This window comes from Neofelis nebulosa, chromosome 2 (assembly GCF_028018385.1).
Source record: "Neofelis nebulosa isolate mNeoNeb1 chromosome 2, mNeoNeb1.pri, whole genome shotgun sequence".
NCBI lineage: Eukaryota > Metazoa > Chordata > Mammalia > Carnivora > Felidae > Neofelis > Neofelis nebulosa.
The window spans coordinates 1223326-1246934 of NC_080783.1; the positions used below are offsets into that span (position 1 = coordinate 1223326).

Below are 23609 nucleotides of genomic sequence, written 5' to 3' on the forward strand. Positions count from 1 at the left end.
GCTTGGTGTGCCCGGCAGGCTTCTGCTGCGGGGGGAGACCCACGGTGGGGGGGCACACGGAAGATATAAGGACGCTCACCCTCAGGCCGGGAAGAAACCGTTGTTCAGAGTTGTGGATACTTGGCTCCTGGTCCCGGAAATAGGCCTTGGGGGCTTGTCGTGACATGGGCGTGGGGGCCCCTCAGCAGACGGCACATGGCCCTGTAAGAGCCAGCCACATCCTCCACTGTGGGCCCAGAAAATGCCCTAATGCAGGATGGGGGAGCTCAGGGAGGGGCCCTGGAAGCTCACGACCTGGGGTCTGCATCTTGGGGCCCCAGCCCGCCTGTCCTGACAGCCCAGCCGGGGCTCTTGGCCCCTCCAGACCCCCCCTGCCCGGCACCTGCTCAGGCAGGAGACCGTCGTCTATCCTTCGTCCTTCACCCCATTTTCCGGGGGACTTCTCGTGAGGCAGGACTCAGGTTGGGCACTGGCCGTGACCCCAAGGCTTTCTTCATGCCGCCTCCTCAGCCCCCACCACGGCAGAGCAGCCCTTCCCCTAAATGCCCCCGAAACACTGAGCTGAGACCCCTTAGGCCTTCACGTACGTGGGTGGTGTCGCTGGTCCGTGTCCGTCGCGGCACCGAGGGGCTCGGGCAAGGGGCCGCTGGATTCCTGACCTCTGGGGTGGATGGCGGGGCGGCGGACAGACCTCTGAGCACGGAAGCCCCTGGCAGGCTGGGGTCCGACCCCGGGGGAGGGGTCCTCGGCAGGCCCCCCAGCCACCTGCGGCCTGGGCTGGCGGGGGCAGCTCCTGGTTGACAGATGACAGTAAAATAAAATAGGAAATTGAAAAGCCAGGGAAGAGGCTCCGCGAGGCTATTTCGACACGGAATAGACTCTCCAAACCGTGAGTTTGATGACTGTGGTAGAACCATAGGCACGCAGACCACGCTCCCCTTGAAATGCACAGTGGTTTTGTTTTTTGTTGTTTTTTCTTCTTTAAATTATAGGAGGAAGGAGCGCTTGGCACAGTACAGCTTGGGACTTGCCAAGCCCAAACTATTCGAAAAAAAAAAAAAATCACAAGATTTTTGCCTAAACTCTAAAAAGCCTTTGATTCTGCTGGAAATTCAAGGTCTGTGCAGATGGCCGCTGGGTGGGGTGGAGCTGTGGGCCAGGCCCCCACGGTGACCGCAGCGTGGCCCTGGGAGGTGGCCCAGGTCGGACTCCACCCCAGCGCCCGCCCACCCTGCGCCCGGCTCCGGCCAAGAAAATCCAGTCCCTGAGGGCTGTGGCCAGCGCTCATTTAGGTCCTCCCAAGTGCCCTCTTCTTCCCCCGCCCGGGAACACGGTCCTCTGCGTCCAGGGTAGCAAATGGAGGGTCCCGGTCCCCCGGACGTCTGGGGCTCCCCTAGCCGCTCTGGGAGGCGACGGTGAAGACGGGGGCTTGCCCAGGGTTCACCTGATACAAGCTGGAAGGGACAGTCCACACAAAACGCCCTCACTCTGACACCCGTGACACATCTGTGGCCCCCGAGACCACCCGCGAGTCCTGTGACTCCCTAGGAAGACGCACACAACTCACCCAAGCTGTCACTCTCACGGTTTTGGGGCAGCCGCGGGGACGGCTGCAGGGCAGAGGCCAGCGCAAACTCTGAACAGGACGCTTCCCCGTCCCTCTCGTGGGTCAGCACAGCGGTGCCCTCCTGGCATCCACGTGGGCCCATGTACACAGAGCACGGCCGCCGGAGCCCCCCGTCCCGAGTCTGTACTGGGGCTCCATCGCGGGGGCACAATTGATCCTTCAGCTCTGATTGTCCAAGTCGCTGACCTCAGTCTCCAGCCCTCTTCTGAAGTTAACTGACACCACGTGACCCAAAGACCCCCGCACTGTCACGATTTGGTGTGCCTGGGGCCCCTACCAGCCCGAATGTCCCAAGGGTTGAAGGAGGACCTCCCAGACGCCGAGGGCAGACCTTGGTTAGGGCCAGGCCAAATTCCTCGCTGCACAGGCTCACCCGCCGTCACCGAGGCCAGTTCTGAGGGCCACCCTCCACGGGGGTCCCTGGAAGAGAGGGCAGACCCCTGGGGGCACGCGTGCTGGGGGCTCCACGCCCGCACCCCTGCCTGGCGTGGGCTCGGCCTGTCTTCCAGCTCTGCCCGCCGAGTGCCCAGTTCTGCACCACTGCGGCCAGCAGGCAGACAGCATCCCCCACGTCCCTGCGGTCACCCCAGCCAACCCTCCTCCTGAGGTCCCAGGTGCACAGCTCGGGGCGAGTGTGGAGCTCAGCCTCAGGGAAAAGCCCCACCCGAATCGCTGCAGGTCAGAGAAAGAGGCGGCCCCCGGCTCCCTGAGCCCAGCACCTCCCTTCTTGAGGGAACAGTGGAGGTAGATCATTCTGGAATCTTTCAGCAGTGAGGCTCCATCCACCCTGGGTGATTGATGACAGAGCTGGGGCCGCCTGCCAGGGATGGACGCTTGGCTCCCTGCCAAGTCCCTGTCCCGGCCCTCCTGCGGCACAGGCCATCTCCGTCCCCACGTGGTGGACAGGACGGGAGCCGCAGCCGCGTGGGAGGGGGGCCTTGTGCAGCGCCTGGGCTTCCCCTGGCTTCGTCCTCCACCAGCTGGGACTCTTCCTGCCTTGGCCGCGGGGCCTCCTTCTGGGCGTCGACGAGGCCTCGCTCCATCAGTGGTTTGCAAGCTTTATTTTTAGCAGGAAATGCTCAATTAAAAGAGTGACTTACACAGACCTCCACCTTGATCTACAAAACGGACAGGCCTGAAGGTCCTTGGGCTGGAGAAGGAAGGGGTCCCCAGGCTCCGCCCTTCCAGCCCACTGTGTCCCCTGGGGCTCGGAGGGGTGGCGTCGAGAGGACACGTATACATACACCGGGAGATGTGGGGAGGCCGACCGCTGTCACAGGGGGTCATCTCCGTTACCGCGATCGACTGTGGACTCCCACCCCATCTGTAAAGTGCCCTCCCGGCAACTCCTAAACCGGCATTTGATTGAGTCGCTGGGGTCTCCAGCTTAGCCGAGTGGACACGTACCACTGACGATGCCCCGAGGCACCCTGGCTCCAGAACACTTAGGACCTGTCTGCAGGTGTCTCTGCTCTCCGTGCCCGAGGAGTCTCCAGTTACCGGGACCTCAGGGTGGGCGGAGGGTGTGGCAGCCCCTGGCCAAGAGTGGACTGAGACCCTCGCCCCACCTGGCCTCCTCGAGGGACCTCGGCTGTCACCGGGGGAGCAGACCCCTGATGACAAGAGTGACGGAGCTGAGCAGAGAGGGAAGGGGACAGGTGCACACAGTCCCAGGATGTGTCTGGAGGACCTGTGCCGGAGCTCAGCTCCTGCTGGATGCCAAGGCTCCTGGCCCCGCCCCCGCCCCTGGAGTTCAAGGTGGGGCAGCAGGGTTAGTGTCGTAGTCCCCCCGCCTCACCCCACACCAAGCCCCCGCCACCCTGGTGCTGGAGTATGCGGAAAGGACACAGCCAGATAAGCCACCCCTCACCTCTGCTGGGTTTTTAAAACTCTTTATTTGGAAATAATTGGAGACTGAGAGGTGAGTTTCTGTAGACCCTTCACCTGCCTTCCTCCAGTGCTAACATGTTACATAACCACAGTGCGTTTGTCCAAACTAATCTTTTTTTTTTTTTTAATATATAGTGTTTATTTATTTTTGAGAGAGAGAGAGAGTGTATGAGCAGGGGAGGGGCAGAGAGAGGGAGACACAGAATCCGAGACAGGCTCCAGGCTCTGAGCCGTCAGCACAGAGCCCGACGCGGGGCTGGAACTCACCGACCGTGAGATCATGACCTGAGCGGAAGCCGGACGATTAACCGACTGAGCCCCCCAGGTGCCCCGTGGGATTTCCTCAGTTTTGTTACTGTGTTAAATGATGGTACTTCCAGCTTGTCCTTGTACCATTTGTTACGACGTATAAAAGCTATAGATTTCTATATATTAGTTTGTATTTGGTCATGATGCAAAATTATGGTTAGCTAGTATTTCATCTGGGATTTTTGCATGGATCTTCATAGAAGAAATCGATCTTTATGTATGACATTTGTGGAATTTTGCCATCAGTATCATGTTGGCTTCATACAAGACCAAAGACTTCACGTTTTATCCAGTTTTCCACATTTATTTGCATCGGGTCGAATAAGGCGGCCATTAACGAGTCCCAGCAAGCTGTGGGGGGGCACTGTCCCCTGGCTGGGACCGCGGCCCGGCTCCCGGGTGTGCCACACTCCTGCGCGGTCCTGTTTGCAAGGAGCGTGTCCCATGTGGAGGAGGGGAATGTCTCGCGCAGCTGGCGGAACGTTAACGGTGCACGCTGGTCATGTCGCCCACGCGTCTCAGGAGCGCTCAGGTCGTCAGGCCGTTCTGTGGCCAGGACAGCCAACGTTAGTACGCGTGGCCAGTGGGGATCTAGGTTACCTTGTTCGAGACGCAAACCACAGGATCTGACAGAAAAGAGCAGTTTCACAGCCAACGATCGCATCGGAGAGTAAGGCGACCTTTCGGGAATCTTTTCCTGAAGGCCGGAGTCTCGGCTCTGTTGGATTGTTTTGGCATCTCCCACGATTCCGTTACTCAGGCTTTCTGTGACTGCGCGTGTTGGGAAAAGCTCTGAGACGGGGCTGGAGAGATCATCTCAGGTCGGAGCACGGCTCCTGCGCCCAGGATGCAACGCACAAGGCTCCGCGTTGGAGAAAGGATTTCATAACAAAGCAGAGGAAATCACGGGAGGACTCATCTGCTCTGTGCTTCTGCTCCAGGCGCTCAGAGGCCACTCCCAGCCACTGACTGCACCTTCCCGGGGCTGTGTCCCTGACCCCCCGCCCCCGGGCCCCTCCAAGCTCTGCCCTGGGAGGATTTGCCCCAGGGCTCCTCCCCTCCCCCTGGGACATGTGCACCGGTAAGAGCAGGTGTCCGGAGGGGACCAGGGGCTGGGGGGCGGGGGCTCCCCCTCCTCCTCCTCTCCTGGGAGCTGCCGGCGGGCACGAAGGAGACTGGATCCTGAGCCGACACAGGGCAGTGGACCACCCTGGGGGCAGCTGTGTGAACAGAGAGGCCCGCAGGGAGGCTGTGAGGAGCCTCCAGGGTGGACAGGAGGACAGCTCACAAAGGAGAGGGCTCGGGTGGGCTCGGGTGGGCGTGAAGGTTCCAGAAGGGGGGAGGGTCTCGGTTGGTGGGGGCCAGGGGGGCGTGGAGTAAGAAGGGTCTGGGGTCCGGGCCCCTGGAGTTTCCTGTGGCTGCACTGGTAGGTCAGCCTTGAGTCGATGGCTCGAAACAACGAAGTTTTATTCTTACAGCTCTGGGGGGCAGAGGTCGAAAATGAAGGTGTCAGCAGGGCTGGCTCCCGCCAGAGGCTCCGGAGGACAATCCCTCCCCGGGCCTCCAGCTTCTGGAGGCGCCCGCGCCCTGTGGTGCGTCGCCCCATTGCGCCACCTCTGCTTCCGTTGACCCGTCTCCTTCGCTGGCCCATGTGATGACGCTGGGCCCCCAGGACACGCAGGGTGACCCCCGCCTGCAGAGGCCCTTTCTGCACTAAGGGGACTTTGCTGCAGGTTCTGGGGCTTCAGAAGTGGTTGTCTCAGGGGTGTGATTCTGTCACCCTCAGAGACCGTCACCAGCATCACTGGAGGGGACACTCTGGGGGTGACATTGCCGGACCTCAGGTCGGCGTACATTCAGCCTCCCGACCCGGGCCTCTCGGGGGCTCAGAGGTGCTGCCCCGTGCCCTGCCCCTCTGGGGTCCCCAGTCTCCCAGCGCCTCTAGGGACCTGTGAGAGCCTCCGGCCTGCCCTCCAGGCATGAGACAGGACGCCCCGATTGCAGGGGCGACCCTGTCCTGGGCAGTCAGCCAAAGGCCAAGGGACTCACCCACCCAGAGACCCTGGCCCAGTCAGTCTCAGGTCCTGTCTACACAGGGAGGGGCCGTGGGCGGGTCTGTCAAAGGCCCTTGGAGCACAGGCCATGTGTGTGTGACTGCACACACCGCCCACATCTGCACCCCCGGGGCACCCCCGGGTGGGCACCCCGTCTCCCTGGCCACTCCCCAAAGCACCTGGTTTTGAGCCCTCGTGTGCTCCTGAGAGAGCGTGACATACTGCCCCCGCCCCGGGAGAGGGTCTGTGTGCCTCGTCTGGGCCCGGACAGGGGCTCGGACGAGGGTGTGGTGTTTGGGGGGCTGGCTCCCCGGGGCAGGGTCACCCCCCTCCTCGGAGGCGGCCGCTGTCGCTGGCAGCAGGCAAACTTTGCAAAGAAGCAGGGCCTCAAGCTCCAGCCTGACTCCCTTTGCCCACAGCCTGGCTCCTTTGATGTCTGCGTCCTGGGTCCTGGCTGGGCCGGGCCCTGTCTGGGCAGGCACGACAGCCCCACGCCCGGGCCGTGGGGCCCCCAGGGCAGGGGCGTGGGTGCAGCCGCTGCAAGGGACCCTCTTCCAGATCACACGCTTTTCTTCTTTGATCTCGACCCCTCCACCCACCACCCTCAGTCCTCAGAGAGAGAAACTGGGCCAGAGGAAGGAAGCCTCGTGTGGACTGCGGGCAGGGAGGGGGGCCTGGGGTCGGGGGTCTCCGGCTCCTGCTGGGGTGCCCTCCTGGCCTTGCCTGAAGGGACAGAGCCCCGGTGCTTCCCTTAGACCTTCTCTTCCTTCTGAGTCCACGAGGCCAGCCGTCTCGGTGGCCACACAGCCTGACGTGTCCCAGAGACCCAGAGAAGACCCCGGGCGCGGGCTCCGGGTCAAGGACTCCACCTCTGAGCAGATGCTGGGAGGGACTGTCCCCCGAGCGGCTGGTGGGCACCGGTGTCGCTGTCCAAGTTGGTTTGGTCACCCCTCGCCTTCCGGCTTCTGGGGACCGAGACTGCTCTTGAAGCCCCTTCCCCGAGAAAGACCCTGCGGCCACGTGGTTGGCTTGCGCCCCTCGGCTGTGCGGCGGCCAGGACCCCTGGTGAGGCAGGAAGCCGGCTTGACCCGCATCCACTTGGCTGGGGTGGGGTGTTCACAGGGTGTGAGCGAGGGGCTGCTGTGCTCTCCCATGGGCCCTGTCTCCCTGGAGGCAAGCCCTCCTACAGCGTGAGCCTTGCTGTCCCACTCATAGCTGGTGTCACCCCCCCCCCCCAGTGCCTGTGTCACGCCCTGCCACAGCCGATGTCACCCCCACTGTGTCCTGTGTCACCCACCACGCCCCATGTCACCTCCCGTCGTGCCCCATGTCACCCCCACTGTGCCCCGTGTCACCCCCCACTGTGCCCCGTGTCACCTCCCGTCGTGCCCTGTGTCCCCCCATCATGTTCCGTGTCACCCCCACCACGCCCCATGTCACCTCCCGTCGTGCCCCGTGTCACCCCCACTGTGTCCCGTGTCACCCCCCACTGTGTCCCGTGTCGCCCCCCCGTCGCGCCCCGAGTCACAGGGCTGGGAGGTGAGTCCGTCTCCTTTCCTTTCCCGGCCCCCAGGTCTCCACACGTGTGTTTGTGGTCACTTGTGAACTAACACCTGTGAACTTCCAGAAGGACTTCGAAAGCACTGCGTGAAAGTGAGGGGTGGGCCCTGGAGACACAGACGCTGGGTTTGAGGACCCCCACGTGACACAGGCCCGCGTTTCAGCAAGCGTGTCAGCGGGACGCTGGGACGTGGGGAGCGCCCACGGCCACCTGCAGGAAGGTCGTACTCTCCCCAGGTGATTTACCCTCACGTCACCAATAGGAGTGGCCACGGGCGGAGACCACGCGGGCAGGGATGCCCGGCCTTCGGCCTGGAACGTACCACGGCGTCGCTTTGAATTAGAAACATCGTGGATATTCCAGTCTGAACTGATGGCGATCTCTGGGATGAGACTTTTTTGTGATTTCTAAATGTCCTGTATTTACTTTACAATCAGAGGAAGGAGGTAGGACGCGCACCTGGCCAGGCACGCCCGCCTGTCTCGCCCGCGTTAGCCTGAAGCCGTGCCCCACGGGGCCGGGGAGCACATGGGCCACCTTGCCTGCGTGCGAGGTGTGGTCACACGTGCTGATGGGGCTTCGAGAGCCAGGGTGTCTCCTGGGGGGACACCTTCCGGTCGGGGTCCCATGGGCACAGGCCTAGAGTCGCACCCGGCTCTCCAGAGGCGAACCCCGCCGTCGTCCCCTTGTCTACGCGGCACATTCCTCAGCCTGGCCCCCAGCCTCGTCGTGTGGAGAGACGGGGCGTCTGAGGCTCTGGCCGCCTCTCCCGTGCCCGGGGCCACTCGGCCAAGAGGGAACTCTGGGGTCCACAGACCTGAGTCCCCCTCTCCCCCCAAGCTGTGGCCCTTGGGAGGTGGCTGACCGTCTTTGACTTCGCTCTCCTCCTTGGACCAAGAGGTTGGTAACAGCCACCTTCTAGGGTGGCGGTTGACGTGCACAAGTGAAGTGGGTTCAGTGCCTTGGGTTAGGGCTTCTCAGCAGACGCCTCTGTTAGACACTGCCCGTGGTCGCCAGGAACAGAGCTCTGACTGCCGTGGCTTAAAGACATTTCGGGGCTGGTTTTCTTCAGCAAAGTTTGGGGCCCACACGGCGCCTCCAAGATCAGGGGCCCAGGCTCTCTCCTTGCTCCTCCACCAAGCTCGGCATGGAGCTTCCACACCCACGGCTGCCTCATGGGTGAAATGGTCGCTGCGGCTCCCTCCTTCACGTCTGTATTCCAGGTGGGAGGAAAGGGACAGGCCCAGGGCAGCGGGGACTCTCTCTGAGCAGACTTGGCCTTCCCCCAGGAGCTCTCTTGGAAGCCCGACAGGGCACCTTCTGCTTTCATCCCGTGGGGCCCTCGAGCTCAGGGAGGCTGGGCAAAGTCTTTGCTGTTCCAGACAGAGTTCTGTGCTGTAGGCGGAGGCACGGTGACAGTGCATGCCATTGCTGCTGTTACCACCCGGGAAGTGCCCGCACAGCGCTGGGTGTGTGTGGGGGGCCAGTCGGAACCCCAGGGATGGGTGGCCGCAGCCTGGGAAGGGCACCGGGGAGTCCTGGTGGCTGTGGGGGTGGGGGGGTGGGGGGGGGGCTTTGCACAAAGCGGCTCCTTCAGCCCCTATGAGATCCTGAAAGCGGGCAGGCATGTCAGCCGCATCCCACAGATGAGGTTCAGAGAGGTTGAGTGCTTGCCCCGAGTGACTCAGCTGGTAAGTGATGAGCTGGCATCGCCCCAGCTGGCCTGACACCAAACCCAGCTCTCCTTACGGCCCCTGCCTGCCCCCTCTGCCCACAGCTGAGTGTGGCTCTGGAGAAGGCCTCTGGGTCAAGTCCCCAGCCCAGAGCGTTCCCGCGGCTCTGGAGGCCCCGAGGGGTCGCTGGGCAAGACTGCCTCCCCACCCCCGCTCCAGCCAGGGCTCGGCCTCCCGCTGCCCTGCCTTGTACAGGGTGGGCATCGGAAGGAGGCGGCTACTCTGGGCCCGGGCATCAGCACGGCTCTCTCCCACGGCCTACACGGACCCCCTTTCCCCCCCGGATCAGCACCCTCCCCAGCTCACGGCCTCCGGAGGCCCGATCAATGGTGCCTGAGTCCCCTGGGGACTGAGGAAGACGTGCTGGCCTGGGCTGGAGGGCCTGGCAGGAGGACTTGGACACGGGAGGGGTGGTGCCCACCTGGCCTGCCTGCCCCAGGTGTCACAGGGTGCCTGTGGAGCTGCCCCAGGGGGCTCTGCGACGTATGTCTGCCTCAGCAGGGCTGGCTCCCGCCCTGAGCGGCCCCCCCCCCCCCCCCCGCCACAACCCCCCGGGCACCGGGCCCTGCCAGGCGCCCCCCCACTCGGCCCCACTCCGCCCTGGGCCACTGCAGGCGCCCTTGCAAGGCGGGCAGTCTTTGTGTCCCCAACGTTCAGCCTATCACGACAGTGATTCAGACTCGCTGTGAGACATCTGGAAACAAGGCCAGGGAACACAAGTGGTGTGGGTATTTGGGGGTGTTTCCTGCTAGTCCTCACCCTGACGAGGCGCTTCTGTTCTGCTTCTGCGGGTAGCAGATGACGAGCCGCAGCCCTGAGGCCTCCTGCCTGAGCGCTGGCCGGAGAGAGCCAAGGCCCCATCCGCATCCAGCTGGTCACACCCTATTTTTAGACGCTGCTCAGGAGCTGGGGCTTCAGGGAGTGAATGTAGGCCAGCAGGCTGGAGTCCTCCAAGTGAATCAAAATGTGCAGAGAAGGGTTAGGGAGGGACACTGGGAGGCATTTCCTGGGCTCACTCGGAAGAAGTGAAAACGGCACCGGCCGAGGGCAGAGGGGCTGAGCCTCTCTGGTCACTGCCGACCGGACGGGCAGGGCGTGCGAGGGGCTCTCACCAGGGACGGGCCTCGGGAGCCCGCCGAGGCGCGGCTGCCCTGCAGGGCCCCTGTGTGCTGGGAGCCCCCACTTGGGCGGCCCCTGGGCCTCAGGCGGGGGTGGCTTCCCGGGCCTCTGTGTCTCCCCAGGTGTCTGTCCCTTCCCTGGTGTAGGTGGGGGAGGTCCTGCTGGCCCTCTGGTACTGGCTGAGTCCTCCCCGGGGATCTGATGAGTCACCTTTCCGGATGCCCAGGTGGGGAGGGGGCTGCCCAGCAGGCGCGTGCCCTCCCCCAGGCCTCCCAGCGGGTGCCCCCAGTCCTGCCTCAGCTGAGCAACCTGCCCTTGTGCTGGGCTCTGCCGACCAGGGCACCCTGAGCTGATGCACCTCTCAAGGGCGGGGTACCCCCCGGGGCAGGACCCAGGCCTCTGAACCCGCTGGGCAGGGAGGCGCTGTAGGAATATTGTCACGAGACTGGCGGGTCTGGACGCGGGCACAGGGCAGGGCAGGGGGCGGGGCCCTTTCTCACTGGCTGGGTCTGTGACACCTGGCCCAGGCCCCCCAGGCTTCTCCCTGGCCCCGCCCACCCCTGACCCCACCCCGATCTGGCCCCGCCCATGTCCTGGCCCCCGCCCCGCCCTTCTCCTCCTACCTGACCGCTTGAGCGTGGGAAGAAGCAGATCTTGCAGCCAGTGAGGACTGGGTAAAAGGTCTCAGCTCCCTGGCCGCCTGCTTGCTCACTGCGGGCAGAAGGTAGGGCAGAAAGAGGACTCAGAGGACAAACCAATTTCTTCGTGAAATCTGCCCGCCCGTCCGTGCTTGGGGCCCTGCTCGAGGCCGGCGGGTCCTGTGTTTCCTGGAGGGGCCGTGATGCGCTGGGGCAGGGGCGCCTGAGGAGTGAGGGCGCCTGTTCTGGAAGCGGGGGACAGCCCGGGCGGTGGCAGGGAGGGTCCAGCCTAGGAGGAAGCTGCCCAGGTTGCATCGCTGTTGCCCTGGCCCCCCGCCCTCCCTCGCTGGGCCCTGGGTGTGCTGTTCCCAGGGCGGCCCCTGCCTCTGGAGCCACGGAGCTTGGGGGGGGGGGGCGGGGGGGGGGGGCAGAGCCGCCTGCCTGGGGCTCGGCCCACGAGGCCTGGGGGGCTGGGACCCAAGCCCTCTCTCCCCTGAGGTCTTGTGAGGCCCTGGGCCACAAGGCTGAGCAGGTGGTGTCCACAGGCCAGAGGCCCCACCCCGCTTTTGATCCTAGGGGGTGGGGGCACCCCCCCTTGAGCCCCGGGAGAGGCCCCCACCGTTCAGCTGGGTGGGGTTTGCTCAGCTCATTCCTCTGGGGTGGGGAAGGTCAGGGGTCCTCAGTCCTGGGGACAGAGGCGGCAAGTCCGAGGACCCCAGATCCCAGGCTGGCTGCTTTGGTGCCGTCTGTCGCCCAGGGCAGGAAGTGTCTGTGAGCTGTCTCTGACCACGTGTCAGCGCCCCAGGCTCGATTGTCTGAGCCCACTGAAGCCCCCTCCATGCCCTCTGCTGCTTCTGGATGAAATCCAGACTTCTCCCCCTCCAAGTCTTCACTTTTATAAACTCACCCCAAACCCGTTGTCGGGAGCCACGGCACATTTGACCTTGGGCCTGGCTAAGGCCGTGGAACCCCACCCCCCCCAGCTTGCCTGGGAGCATGGGACGGAGTGGGGGGGGAGCCCTGTCCCTCACAACCCTGTGTTTGCATATTCGCCGGTGCCCGGTTAGCCTCTGTAGTGGTCAGGACAAAGGATCTTGCTGGAATGACAGAAATCCAGCTCACAGATTGAGAATTTACCATCACTGCTTGCCTGGGTGACCCGTGGGCCCTGCTCCCCAAGCCCTGGTAGCTGTGGGACCTCAGGGCATTTGGGGGCAGCACCAGGGCCATGGGAGGGAAGCTCAAAGTCCACGCCTTCCCCTGGAATCCTCCTTACTGGGTGAGGGCTTCCAATGGGGCACACTGGTCCTCCGGCTGGAATCCCCAGCTCAGCGCCTGGGTTGTGGGAGCCTCGGTGTGAAGCCAGGAGCAGGGAGAGGCTGTCAGAGAGGCAGAGGGGTGGGGGGTCAGGGTGAAAGGGCCCAGGACCAGTGCTGAGTGGCCCTGCAGGGAGCAGGTGGGGCTGGTTGGGGGGGGAGGGGAGGGGCCTGAGCAGAGAGGCCCAGAGCCCCGGACTCTGCCGGCAGGACAGAGGGGGGTGGTGGCACCGCCCCTCTCCACAGCGGCCGTGCCAGATACCGGGGGCCTGGGTCACCTTGCATTCGGCTCCTGCCCCTGCAGGACTTTGCAGCCACCCCTCCCGGGCTCCGGGGTCCGGGTGCCCCTGCGTCACAGTGTTTGAACGTTCCTTTCTGTGAGGACAGCCCATCACCCTCACCCCCATGTACTTGAGGGGGGTCCTGAGATGCAGGTACTTTCTGTGTCCCCGGCCCCTGGGACCAGGGTAGCTGGGAGTCCACACCCTCCCCTGGAATCCTGCTTTGATGGGGGTGAGTCCCCCCCCCCCCCCCCCCCCCGGAGCAGATGAGGTCAAGGTGTTGGAATCCAGGGCCTCGACTGGAGGGAACTGGGGTGAGGGGAGCAGGGGAAGGGAGGAGAAGGGACAGGTGTGTGGGGGGAGCAGCCTGGTCCCTCTGTGGTTCCATGGTCTCCAGGGCAGAGATGGGTGGGTGAGGACAGGGCTGCAGGGAACAATTGTGGCCTCTGCTGGGGAAGGGTTTCTTACAAGGAGACCACCCTGCTGGGAGGAACTGCCTACTGAGACCCCATCCTGCCCCCTGGTCCTGGAGGGGAGACTGGACCGAGCTCACAGTGTCCCCACCGGGACCCTCACTTAGCCTGTCTTCAAGGGCTGCTGTGGGGTCAGCTGCTTTGGGACACTTGACCAGATGCCTTAGCCACGTGCCCACTGCCCAAGTCCCCGGGGGGCTCAGGCGCTGGGTCCCCTTGACCACCATGTGCGAAACTTGTGGGATGGATGGCACGATCCCATCAGTGAACTGTCCCGGTCACTGTGACGGGTCCCCAAAGTGGTGCTGAGGGTCAGAAGACCCCACACCCGGGTTGGGGTCCCTCAGCGTGAAGTTCCCAGTCGCCGGGGCTGTGGAAGCCAGTGTCTGTGGCCGAAGCTCAGCCCTGCCTCAGCTGCCTTTGGTCTCTCACTGTGGATTCTAGAGCGAACCAGAAACTCTGGAGTCCCAAAGCCGGTCACATGTGCAGTGCAGACCCCAGAGGCCCACACGCTTGGCGGGTGGGGGATTCTCTGAGGACCTCTCCCTGGTACCCCTAGGACACACTTGGTCCCTTGGGGTCCCCTCTCCTGGGCAGGCCCACCCCTCCCCCATGGCCTCTAGCACAGCCTGACGCCGAGGACCCCCAAGTCACTCCTGCCCACACATCTGTCTGGTGGCTTCTGGGATCTCTCCCCAGACGCTGTTCCCGGTCCCGGACCCAGTGGAGCCCTCCTCCCATCCAGACCTAGCTCCTACCTTAAGGCCTGGTCATCTCTGTCCACTTACTGCCCGGCCCCCAGGCTGGTCCCTGCCCCGGGGCTCCCTCCATGCGGCAGCCAGTCGGGTGCCCCCAGACGCCAGTGTGGTCAGCCCTACACCTGTCCAGCGTGGCCTGGCCTCCTGATCACCTCCCGACCACCCAGGACCCCTGCCTTTCCCCTGCCCAAGGCTTGGTGAACGCCCACATTCCTCTTTGGAGGCTTGGTCACTGGGGCTATCCTTCTGGGTGCCTTGCTCAGGGCTGAGTTGGCCCGCGGGACACTGGCTTCCGAGTCCTGGCTCTGAAACCCTCAGCGGTATTCCCTGTGCCAGCCTCCTTGCTCCTGTGCGCGTGTCGATGGGGCCGGGGCCCTCGTGTCCTTGGGTGTTGTCCAGGGCACGGGGTGCTGGCCGCTCCGGGGCTTGGTCTGTGGAAGGTCTGCAGGTCTGACTGCCTTTGGACGCTGCTTCCCTCCCGGGGAGGACGTGTTAGCGGGCCGGGTGAGGGTGTCGAGGTGAGGTCGGCCAGCAGCAGCCAGAGCCCTGCTGGAAGGGGCCCGAGTCCCATAGGCCATAGGCCTTCCCGGGCACACGCCCTCCCCCATCCTCCCCTGGGCCCCATGAAGACTCCTGTGTTCAGAGTGGGCACAGCGCCCAGGGCCCGGCAGCTGCAGAGGAACCCGGGTGACCGTTTGTCAAGAGGTGTCCCTCGGGGCTCTCCTTCTGGGTGGATGGGCCACGGCCAGCAGGAGCGTGGGGTGGCCTCAGGTCAGAGTTCTCTGGACGAGCTTTCTCCAGTGGAGAAGACTTCTGGGGCTCTGGGACTGGGGACGCCGTGATTCAGCACTTGAAGGTGACTCAGAGATGGCCAGAGTTGCAATTCAGCCATCTGAGATAGCATGGCTCGACTGTTTTAAAGTCCTGTGTGTGATTCATCCGTCTCAAAATGTACAAGCAGGTGACATTAAGGTGTCGTTCCATCACGGTCATTATCGTGTTTCCTGTACGATTGAAACTGGACTGTTCTGACTGAAATGCCAGGATGACATTCCTCTGTGATTTTAAGCTTTTTGGTGATTCTAAGGAAAACGGAGCTGCGCAGAAATCTGCGGGTAGTTTAACTGTTACAAGTACCCTGTTGTCGCCGAAGCTATCATGGGTGTGCAAATGTTTGTGTTTCTGTTGCAGCACTCGGAGGAGGAGGTAATTGGGTGATTAGGAACCAAGATGTTCTGTGTAAAAGACAAGGCAGGAGAGAAGTTAATTAACAGTCCTGTGCCGTTGACCCTGAGCTGTAAACATCACGATGAACTCCCTGATTTTTCTTTTCAAACACGTGTATCTCCCAACTCCCCCAGCGGGGCGACGCTGACAGAAGCGAGCACAGGGGCGGCTGGACGGCACCCCGCGAGGTGGCGAGTCCGGCTTTGGGGCAGCATCTCATACATTCGGTTGCTTTGGATCCTAGAAGATAGCGTTACCGAGGTGGAATTCGCTCACGTGAAGCGTACAACTCAGTGACTTTTCAATGTATTCAGAGCTGTGCAACCTTCACCGCTGTGTGATTCCAGAACATCTTTGCCACCCCAAAGACAAACGCCCCTGACTGATGGCAGTCCCGCCCCGCCCCCGCCCCCCCCACCCCCCTCCCCCCCTCGGAGCCACCAGTCCGCTGTCTGTCTCTGTACGTCCGGCCTGGACATTTCACAGAAATGCGGTCATTCAACGTGTCGACCACGCCTCTGGCTTCTCTCAGGGAACGTGTGGACCACACAGTAGTCGTTTCCAGAAATGCCCCCACCCCTGCTCTTCCTAGAGCCCCTCTGTTGCTTCTCCCACCAGGCCTGGGGGTTACTTCCTGCTCCCCTTGGCTCGGGGCTGGCCCCATCACCCACAACACCTGGTGGGAACAGTGTGGAACCCCCCAGCCCCCCAGCCCCATCACCACCACTGGGCGCCAGGGAACAGACCCTGGCAGCCCTCAAAGCAAGAGGAAGGGAAGGAGGGGCACGACCGGCAGTGTCCTCTAGGCTGGCCTCGTCCTTTAAACTTACCAGCCCAGAAGCTCAAGCAGAGTAAAGAGGCGGGACCCAGCCCTGCCCAGCCCAGCCCGGTCCAACCCAGTCCAGCCCAGCCTGGCCCAGTCCAGCCCAGCCCAGCACAGCCCAGCATAACCCAGTCCTGCCCAGTCCTGCCCGGCTCTAGCTAGCCATGCCCAGCCCAGGCCAGCTTAGCCCAGTCTAGCCCGCCCTTGCCCAGCCCAGCCCAGCTCTGCCCAATCCAGTCCAGCCCAGCCCAGCCCAGCCCGGCCCAGTCCAGCCCAGCCCAGCACAGCACAGCACAGCATAACCCAGTCCTGCCCAGTCCTGCCCAGCCCAGCTTAGCCCAGTCTAGCCCACCCTTGCCCAGCCCAGCCCAGCTGTGCCCAATCCAGCCCAGTCCAGCCCAGTCCAGCACAGCATAGCATAACCCAGTCCTGCCCAGTCCTGCCCGGCTCTAGCTAGCCATGCCCAGCCCAGGCCAGCTTAGCCCAGTCTAGCCCGCCTTGCCCAGCCCAGCCCAGCTCTGCCCAATCCAGTCCAGCCCAGCCCAGCCCAGCCCGGCCCAGTCCAGCCCAGCCCAGCACAGCACAGCACAGCATAACCCAGTCCTGCCCAGTCCTGCCCGGCTCTAGCTAGCCATGCCCAGCCCAGGCCAGCTTAGCCCAGTCTAGCCTGCCCTTGCCCAGCCCAGCCCAGCTCTGCCCAATCCAGTCCAGCCCAGCCCAGTCCAGCCCAGCCCAGCCCAGCCCAGCCCGGCCCAGTCCAGCCCAGCCCAGCCCAGCACAGCCCAGCATAACCCAGTCCTGCCCAGTCCTGCCCGGCTCTAGCTAGCCATGCCCAGCCCAGGCCAGCTTAGCCCAGTCTAGCCCGCCTTGCCCAGCCCAGCCCAGCTCTGCCCAATCCAGTCCAGCCCAGCCCAGCCCAGCCCGGCCCAGTCCAGCCCAGCCCAGCACAGCACAGCACAGCATAACCCAGTCCTGCCCAGTCCTGCCCAGCCCAGCTTAGCCCAGTCTAGCCCACCCTTGCCCAGCCCAGCCCAGCTGTGCCCAATCCAGCCCAGTCCAGCCCAGTCCAGCACAGCATAGCATAACCCAGTCCTGCCCAGTCCTGCCCAGCTCTAGCTAGCCATGCCCAGCCCAGGCCAGCTTAGCCCAGTCTAGCCCGCCCTTGCCCAGCCCAGCCCAGCTCTGCCCAATCCAGTCCAGCCCAGCCCAGTCCAGCCCAGCCGAGCCCAGCCCAGCTGTGCCCAATCCAGCCCAGTCCAGCCCAGCACAGCACAGCACAGCACAGCATAACCCAGTCCTGCCCAGTCCTGCCCAGCCCAGCTTAGCCCAGTCTAGCCCACCCTTGCCCAGCCCAGCCCAGCTGTGCCCAATCCAGCCCAGTCCAGCCCAGTCCAGCACAGCATAGCATAACCCAGTCCTGCCCAGTCCTGCCCGGCTCTAGCTAGCCATGCCCAGCCCAGCTCAGCTTAGCCCAGTCTAGCCCACCCTTGCCCAGCCCAGCCCAGCTCTGCCCAATCCAGTCCAGCCCAGCCCAGCCCAGCCCAGCCCAGGTCCTGGATGTCTCCTAAAGCAGGGTGTGCTTGTGGGTTGGAGCCTGTGGATTTGGGGAAGCGATGCTGGACAGGAGGGCAGAGGGCAGAGGACCTTCAGGGCCACGCAGTTGTGGAAGGTGTGAGTCTGTGGAAGGTGGGACTCGGGTGTTGAGTCGATTCAAACAGCCCCTCCCCAAGGTGGAGCCAGGGGGGGTGGGGGTCAAGACCAGTGGAGGGATGTGCCACAAATGGTATCTTTGCGGGTCGCAGACCACCCAAACTGGCACGAGACCTCCAGGGTGTGGAGCCAGCTTGGGCTGGAGAGGCCTCCCCCCACCCCCACCCCTACCTTGTGACCTAACACAGGTAGTGGTCTGAAATCAGCTGCGTTTGCATCACGGAAGTTAGCGAATGCTACAGTTCAGCCCTGGCCCTTCCGAGTATCGGCTGTTGAGCGTTTACCAGAACACCGCCGAGTTCGCTGATTTACTAGACGTTACGGTAGATTCGGTTCTGCCTCGCCCCTCCGGCGCTGCAGTCCTGTGGTGTGTGTGTCGGGGTGGGGGCGGACGGTGTGGGGCGGGACGGGGCTGCCCAGCCAGCTGGCACGTCCGGGGGCTCTCAGGACACGTCCCTGCCTCTGGTGTGATGTAGGCGTGGGCTGAAGCTAACCGTGCAGGTTCATTGGCTGGTTTGTGCCCTGACTCTCCCCAGGGAGCACGGCTGGTGGGGCCCATGGTGACTGGACAGTCTCTGTCCGCAGGAACTCCTAGTTAACAGGAGACAGATACACAAGAAAGAAAAAAGAATGAACAAAAAGACAGTGCGTTTAGCGCAACCTGCTGGGGCAGGGGAGGGGCCTTGTCTGAATTTCCAGGGCCTTCTCCTGGGACCGTGGGCATTCCCGCCATCTTGCCTTCAAGGCTCCCTGACTTACACTTTCTGAGGGAGTCCCGTTCCTGGCCGCCAAGCCTCTCCCGACCCCGGCTCGCTGGCCGGCTGCACTGTCCCCTGCTGCTTGGCGGGCCTGGGGACACTCGGGCCTAGAAGGAAGTCTGGCTGCCCTGGGCCACCTCCTTGGGGCCGCTCCTCAGCCCTTGCCCCAGCCCGAGGCCTTCTCCTCTGCGGCAGCCGGGGCAGTGCCGGGGTGGGGGGCGGCCTCGGGCTGTGACAGCAGGTGCTAAGGGCTGGCGGCCACCACATGCGGCTTCACCTCCGGGTCCTCCAGCGCCTGGGGCCAGAGATGGGCTCCCCTCAGGGGGCAAAGTCGGCTTTCACTGTCTAACTGGACGGGGGATATGAACTCTGGATTCTAAGAGCCCAGAGAAGCACATGAGAAATCTCGCACGTCTCTGTCGTGTCTCCGAGGAAAGGGCCAGGGACGCCGGCGAGCACTGGATGCGGAGGTGCACAGCGACCCCGCGGGTGGGGTCCTGCGGGTGTCTTGAGAGCCCGTCTCTCCCGGCAGCAAAGCACCTCTTCGTGGGACGCAGTGGGGCCCGCAGGGACCAGGTTATCCCTCAGCTTCAAAGCCTGCGTGCACCTTTTCACGGGCATGGTGTTTTCTTCTTAGTAACCTTTTCACTGCAGAGTAACGTGGGCACCGAAGAGTTCGCCAATCATAAATGTACAGCGTGGTGCATTTAGAGGAGGGGCGACACCCACGAAACCACCATCCAGACGAAGACACAGAACATCGGCCGGCTTCTCCTCCCCTCCGTCAGTGACCCTCTCTCTCAAGGGGAGCCCCTCCTCTGCCTTCCACTACCATCAGGGAGTTTTGTCTGGGTTTGGACTTCACATCAGTGAAAACACACAGCGTCGACCCCTTTGTGTCTGGCTTCCTCAGCGCACAGTGTATTTGTGAAGTTCACCCCGGTTATTACCGGCAGAAGTTCGTTCTGTTTTCGTTGCCGTGTTCCGTGGCATGACCCATTGGGAGTATTTCTCTGTACGACTGTGCTCGGACGCTTGTGTTTCTAGCTCACGGCCCAGATGAATGCCGCTGCCCCCTGCACACGTGCGCTTGTCTCTTGGTGGACACGCCCAGGCATTTCTAGGAGAGGAGTTTTGTGGATTCCCAACTTGGGAAGATAGTGCCAGACAGTTTTCTAAAGTTGTGCTCACACCAAAAATCACGGAATCTCCCTCTCTCTGCATCGACAGGAACCCTTGATTCTGTCAGCCCTTTTAATCTCACCGTTCTGGCCACCATCGTGGTTTTAAGCGTGCGTTTCCACGGTGACTGATGATGCGTTCTTCACGTGTTCATTTACCACGTGGTGGGGTCCTTTGCACGTCTTTCACCCATTAGGAAACCGAGTCGTCCCTGCGCACCGAGGACAGCGGCTTCCTCCACCGTTGCCCAGGCTGTGGAGCAACGAAGATGTCCTGAGGCAGGTGGACCGGTAAATGAATGGGGGCGCACCTGGATGGCGGTTACGTGGCCCTAGAAAGAGACCGTGGGGAACCGTGGGGACCGCGGGGGACTTGAATGCAGATTACTCGGTGAGAGAAGTAAATCCAAAAAGGCTACACGCTGTGTGATCCCAACTGGGACCTTCTGGAAAAGGCTGAATGACAGAGATAGTAGAATGATCAGTGCTCACGAGGGGCTGAGGAAGGAGGAGGGATGAACAGGCGGAGCCCGGAGGGTTCCCAGGGCAGTGAGACCACCCTGAGTGATGCCACACTGACGGATCCACGCCATTACACCTGTGCCCGAACCCACAGAGTGCACAACAGCCGGAGCGAGCCCTCGTGTCAATGACGGGCCCTGGGCGATCGTGACGTGTCAGTGCAGGTTCATGGATCGTGGCCAGTGTCCCACTGTGGTGCGAGGTCGGTAAGGGACCAGCGTTGTGTGTGGGGGGGCAGGGGGCCATCTGGGAAATCTCTGCACATTCTGTTCAATTTTGCTGTGAACCTAAGGCTGCTCACAAAATAAAGTTTGTTAATTCAAAATACGACATTTAGAGAAGAAGCGAGAAACAAAATAATACATTCATATGATTTCTTTTATAGACAATTACTTTATAGAACTTATCGAGATGTTCGTTGTGGTCTGATACGCAATTGTGTTTACATTTTTTTAATGTTTATTTTTGAGAGAGAGAGAGAGAGAGACAGAGAGAGACAGAGCACGAGCAGGGAAAGGGCAGAGAGAGAGGAAGACACAGAACCCGAAGCAGGCTCCAGGCCCCGAGCTGTCAGCCCAGAGCCCGACGCGGGGCTCGAACCCACGGATCATGAGATCATGACCTGAGCTGAAGTCGGACGCTTACCCGACAGAGCCACCCAGGCGCCCCGTGTGATTGTATTTACACAGCATGTGGGTGCTGGAGAGGACGGTGTACCCACTGGAGCAGAAAGACATTGTACAGGTGAAAACATTCGTAACATTGTAAAGTTTCATGTGCTTGCACGCGTGTTTTCAGTTACATTGAATACCGTTAGTGAAATCTTTAACATTTTTGTGTGCCCAAAGGGTTTTTCTGGACAAAATTCAAGTGCAAGGGAGTCTCTTGTTTTGTTTCAATCACCTGTAGTTGCCAGGCGGAACCCTGCCTCCTGAGGGCCCCTCCCCACCCAGAGCCTCTGCTGTGTCTGCAGCGCGGGTGGCGGTCCCTGTGTGCGCACGTGAGTCCGGGGGCGCTGGGCCTGGGAATCTGCATGTGCTCCAGGAGAGGCCCGGGATCTCCCCCCATGGCTGTGGGGCAGCTCCGCTCCCTGGGGCGTCGCCATGACCCCTGCCCGGGGCGCACCTCTGCCAGGACCCCTGTGTCCAGCCGGCAGGAACCTGCTGTCACGCCAGGGACGTTGAGGGACCGCGGGGCTGAATCGGGGTCGAGATGCTCGGCTCCCTGGCCAGTGTTTTGACAAAGGGTAAGCTCCCCCAGAGGGGCCGTGCTCCCTGGTGGCTCCTCCCATGCTGTGCCGTCCACACAGCCCTCCGGCCCCTCAGTGTCCACTCACGGGCCGGGTGTGCCAGGGGGGCCGGGCAGGGGCTTCTGGAGCAGGGTGCGCAGGGCTGGGCAGGGGTTCCTTCTGCCCCATCCGCTCCCCGGGGTATCCCCCCTCCCAGACTCCGTCCCTGTTGTCTGCCTGTCTTCGTCTTCCAGAGAAGGGGACTTGGCGTTCTCGTCCTCGAGGGCAGCCGAGTACGTGGCGGGGAGAGGCCGCCGGATGGTGGCGTTGGGACCTGGGGCTCTCTGTCCAGGCGTAGAAATGAGCAGGCCACGGTCATCAGTCGCGTCTCACTGCCCTCCCGTCGGGCAGAGGGGCCTGCACCGTGCCCGCCCGGGGCCCCGGCATGGTCTGGGAAGAGGGCTTCCTTCCCCTCCGAGGCCCATGCCGCTGTCCCCACCCGCCTGGGCGCTGCTCACCGACGGCTGCCGGCCTAAGGAGCTTCACGGGCGGCCGAGGACTCAGTGTCCAGCTGTGTTGCCCAAAGCGCCCTCCAAGAGCCCTCACCTCGCAGGCCTTCCTTCCTTCCGCGCCCCGAGGACAGGATAGGAAGGAGACGCCCAAGTGGAAGGAAGGAAGCGTTTCTCCTCCTTCCTGGAAGCGGTGCCGGTGGTGAGCGCACACCGCTGACCAGCTCCCTCCTCTGCCTGACGCCCCTGCCCCCCCAAGTGCAGGTGGAGCCCCCAACAGGTGGGTGGACGGCCCCTCGCGGCTGCACCTGGTTGGCCCCATTGCGCCTTGTGGATCCCAGAGGGCGGGGATGCCCTGTTCTGTCCCAGTTACCACCTGGCCCCAAGGCTCGGTAAGGAGTCGGTAAGTGAGTCAGGGAAGGAAAACCCCAGGTCCCGAAGAGGAAAAGCCAGAGGCTGGGAAGAGAGATTTGCAACACAGAAACGGAGCTCCCCCGAGGCAGTTACAAAATAGCAGGGAGGGAACCAGGGGGGACTGGACAGGCACCTCGCGCAGAGGAAGCCCGAATGGCACAAACCTTGTGAAGACGAGCCCAGCCCCGTCGAGATCAGGGAGGGGACAGCCCCCAGGGGGGCAAAGAGACCGTGGGGACCACACAGGGAAGCCACGGGGACCTGCACAACCGGATGCAAATGGGTGATGGTTTGGGAGATGGTGTAACGCTGTGTCCCCTGGAGGGCGGGGGCCCTTGACCGGGCGTCTTTGCTCCCAGCTTGACCCTGCAGAGATCGGGGTGCATGTGTGGTAAAACGGTCCTCGTGGCCACCTCGTTCCTCACAGCTGGAAGCGGAAACGGCCCTCACGGCCCCCAGAGAACGGAGACGCAGCTGGCAGAAGAACGGGGTGCAGAGGAGCCAGGACCGGTCGGAGTGCGCGGGCCCTGACGCGCCCCAGGTGGCTGAGATGGCAGGCCTCCCGCGGCCTCCCGTGTCCCCGCCCTGCCTGAGGCCACCACAGCGTCTCCGGGACGCAAGGAGAGCGGGGGACACTGAGCCGTCATTCTGGGCAGGGGACAGCACGGGCACGTCGGATTCCCAGATCCCGGGACGGGAACTTCCCAGACAATGTCGTCAGCCACACTGCGGCGTGCTGGCACCGAGCTGGCAAACGTCTCACGGGGAATTTAAATATGTCTCGATAGAATAAAGCGATTTAAGTCCACTCTAGAGCAGGAGGGATTGTATTTTGCCTTGAAAGGTGCCTCGGAGAGCCGTTCGGGGGTTTGTCTCCGGGGCAGGGCTGGGGTCATGGGGGAGGGGAAGCACATACCTAGAAAGCTGGGGATCTCAGGGGACCTGGGGGCCGAGGAGGAGGAGGGACCTGGCTGTGACCTCCTCGGGCCACTGAGTCAGTCGGGCATGAGGCAGTGTGCTCACGGCCACCACCAGACCTTCCTCGGTGCCCAATGTCCAGGGGCCCGGTGTTTCTTGTCCTGGACCCCTGGGTGCCCCCCCTCCCCCCGAGTCCTTGAGTCCTTGGGGGCCCGGTGCGGGGCTGTGTGAGTGCCCGAGGGCAGCTCAGCCAGAGGAATGCCTGCATCTGGGCTGGCCGGCCGCCAGTGTGGGCTCCCCCAATGACAGCCTTCGACAACCAGGCCGCTGCCTCATTGCTCAGGAATGCGACTCGGCCTATGCTGGCCCCGCTGGCCTCGCTGCTGGGCCGGCACCAGGGGACCCTCTGGGCCAGGCCTCCTCTCCCTCCTCCTTCTCCGGCTCCAGGGACGGGCCAGGGCTCTCCTCTCCTGCAGATGCCTGAGCACGGGGTTACTGGACTGTGGGGAGCGGCTTCTGTGTGGCATCACTCGGGGCCGGGCCGTCTCCAGAAGACCGCT

At 63.0% G+C, this 23609-nt stretch overlaps 2 long non-coding RNA genes across 2 annotated transcripts; both read left to right on the top strand.

Annotated features, from left to right (window-relative positions):
- Positions 1-17919: 17919 nt before the first annotated feature.
- On the top strand, positions 17920-21281 carry LOC131494698 (uncharacterized). The gene is made up of 3 exons (XR_009253561.1): positions 17920-19749; positions 20075-20724; positions 20890-21281. It is a non-coding gene; the product is annotated as an uncharacterized LOC131494698 (long non-coding RNA).
- An 86-nt stretch (positions 21282-21367) lies between these two features.
- LOC131492694 (uncharacterized) lies at positions 21368-22944 on the top strand. Its single transcript, XR_009252242.1, has 2 exons — positions 21368-22120; positions 22491-22944. It is a non-coding gene; the product is annotated as an uncharacterized LOC131492694 (long non-coding RNA).
- Positions 22945-23609: the final 665 nt, after the last annotated feature.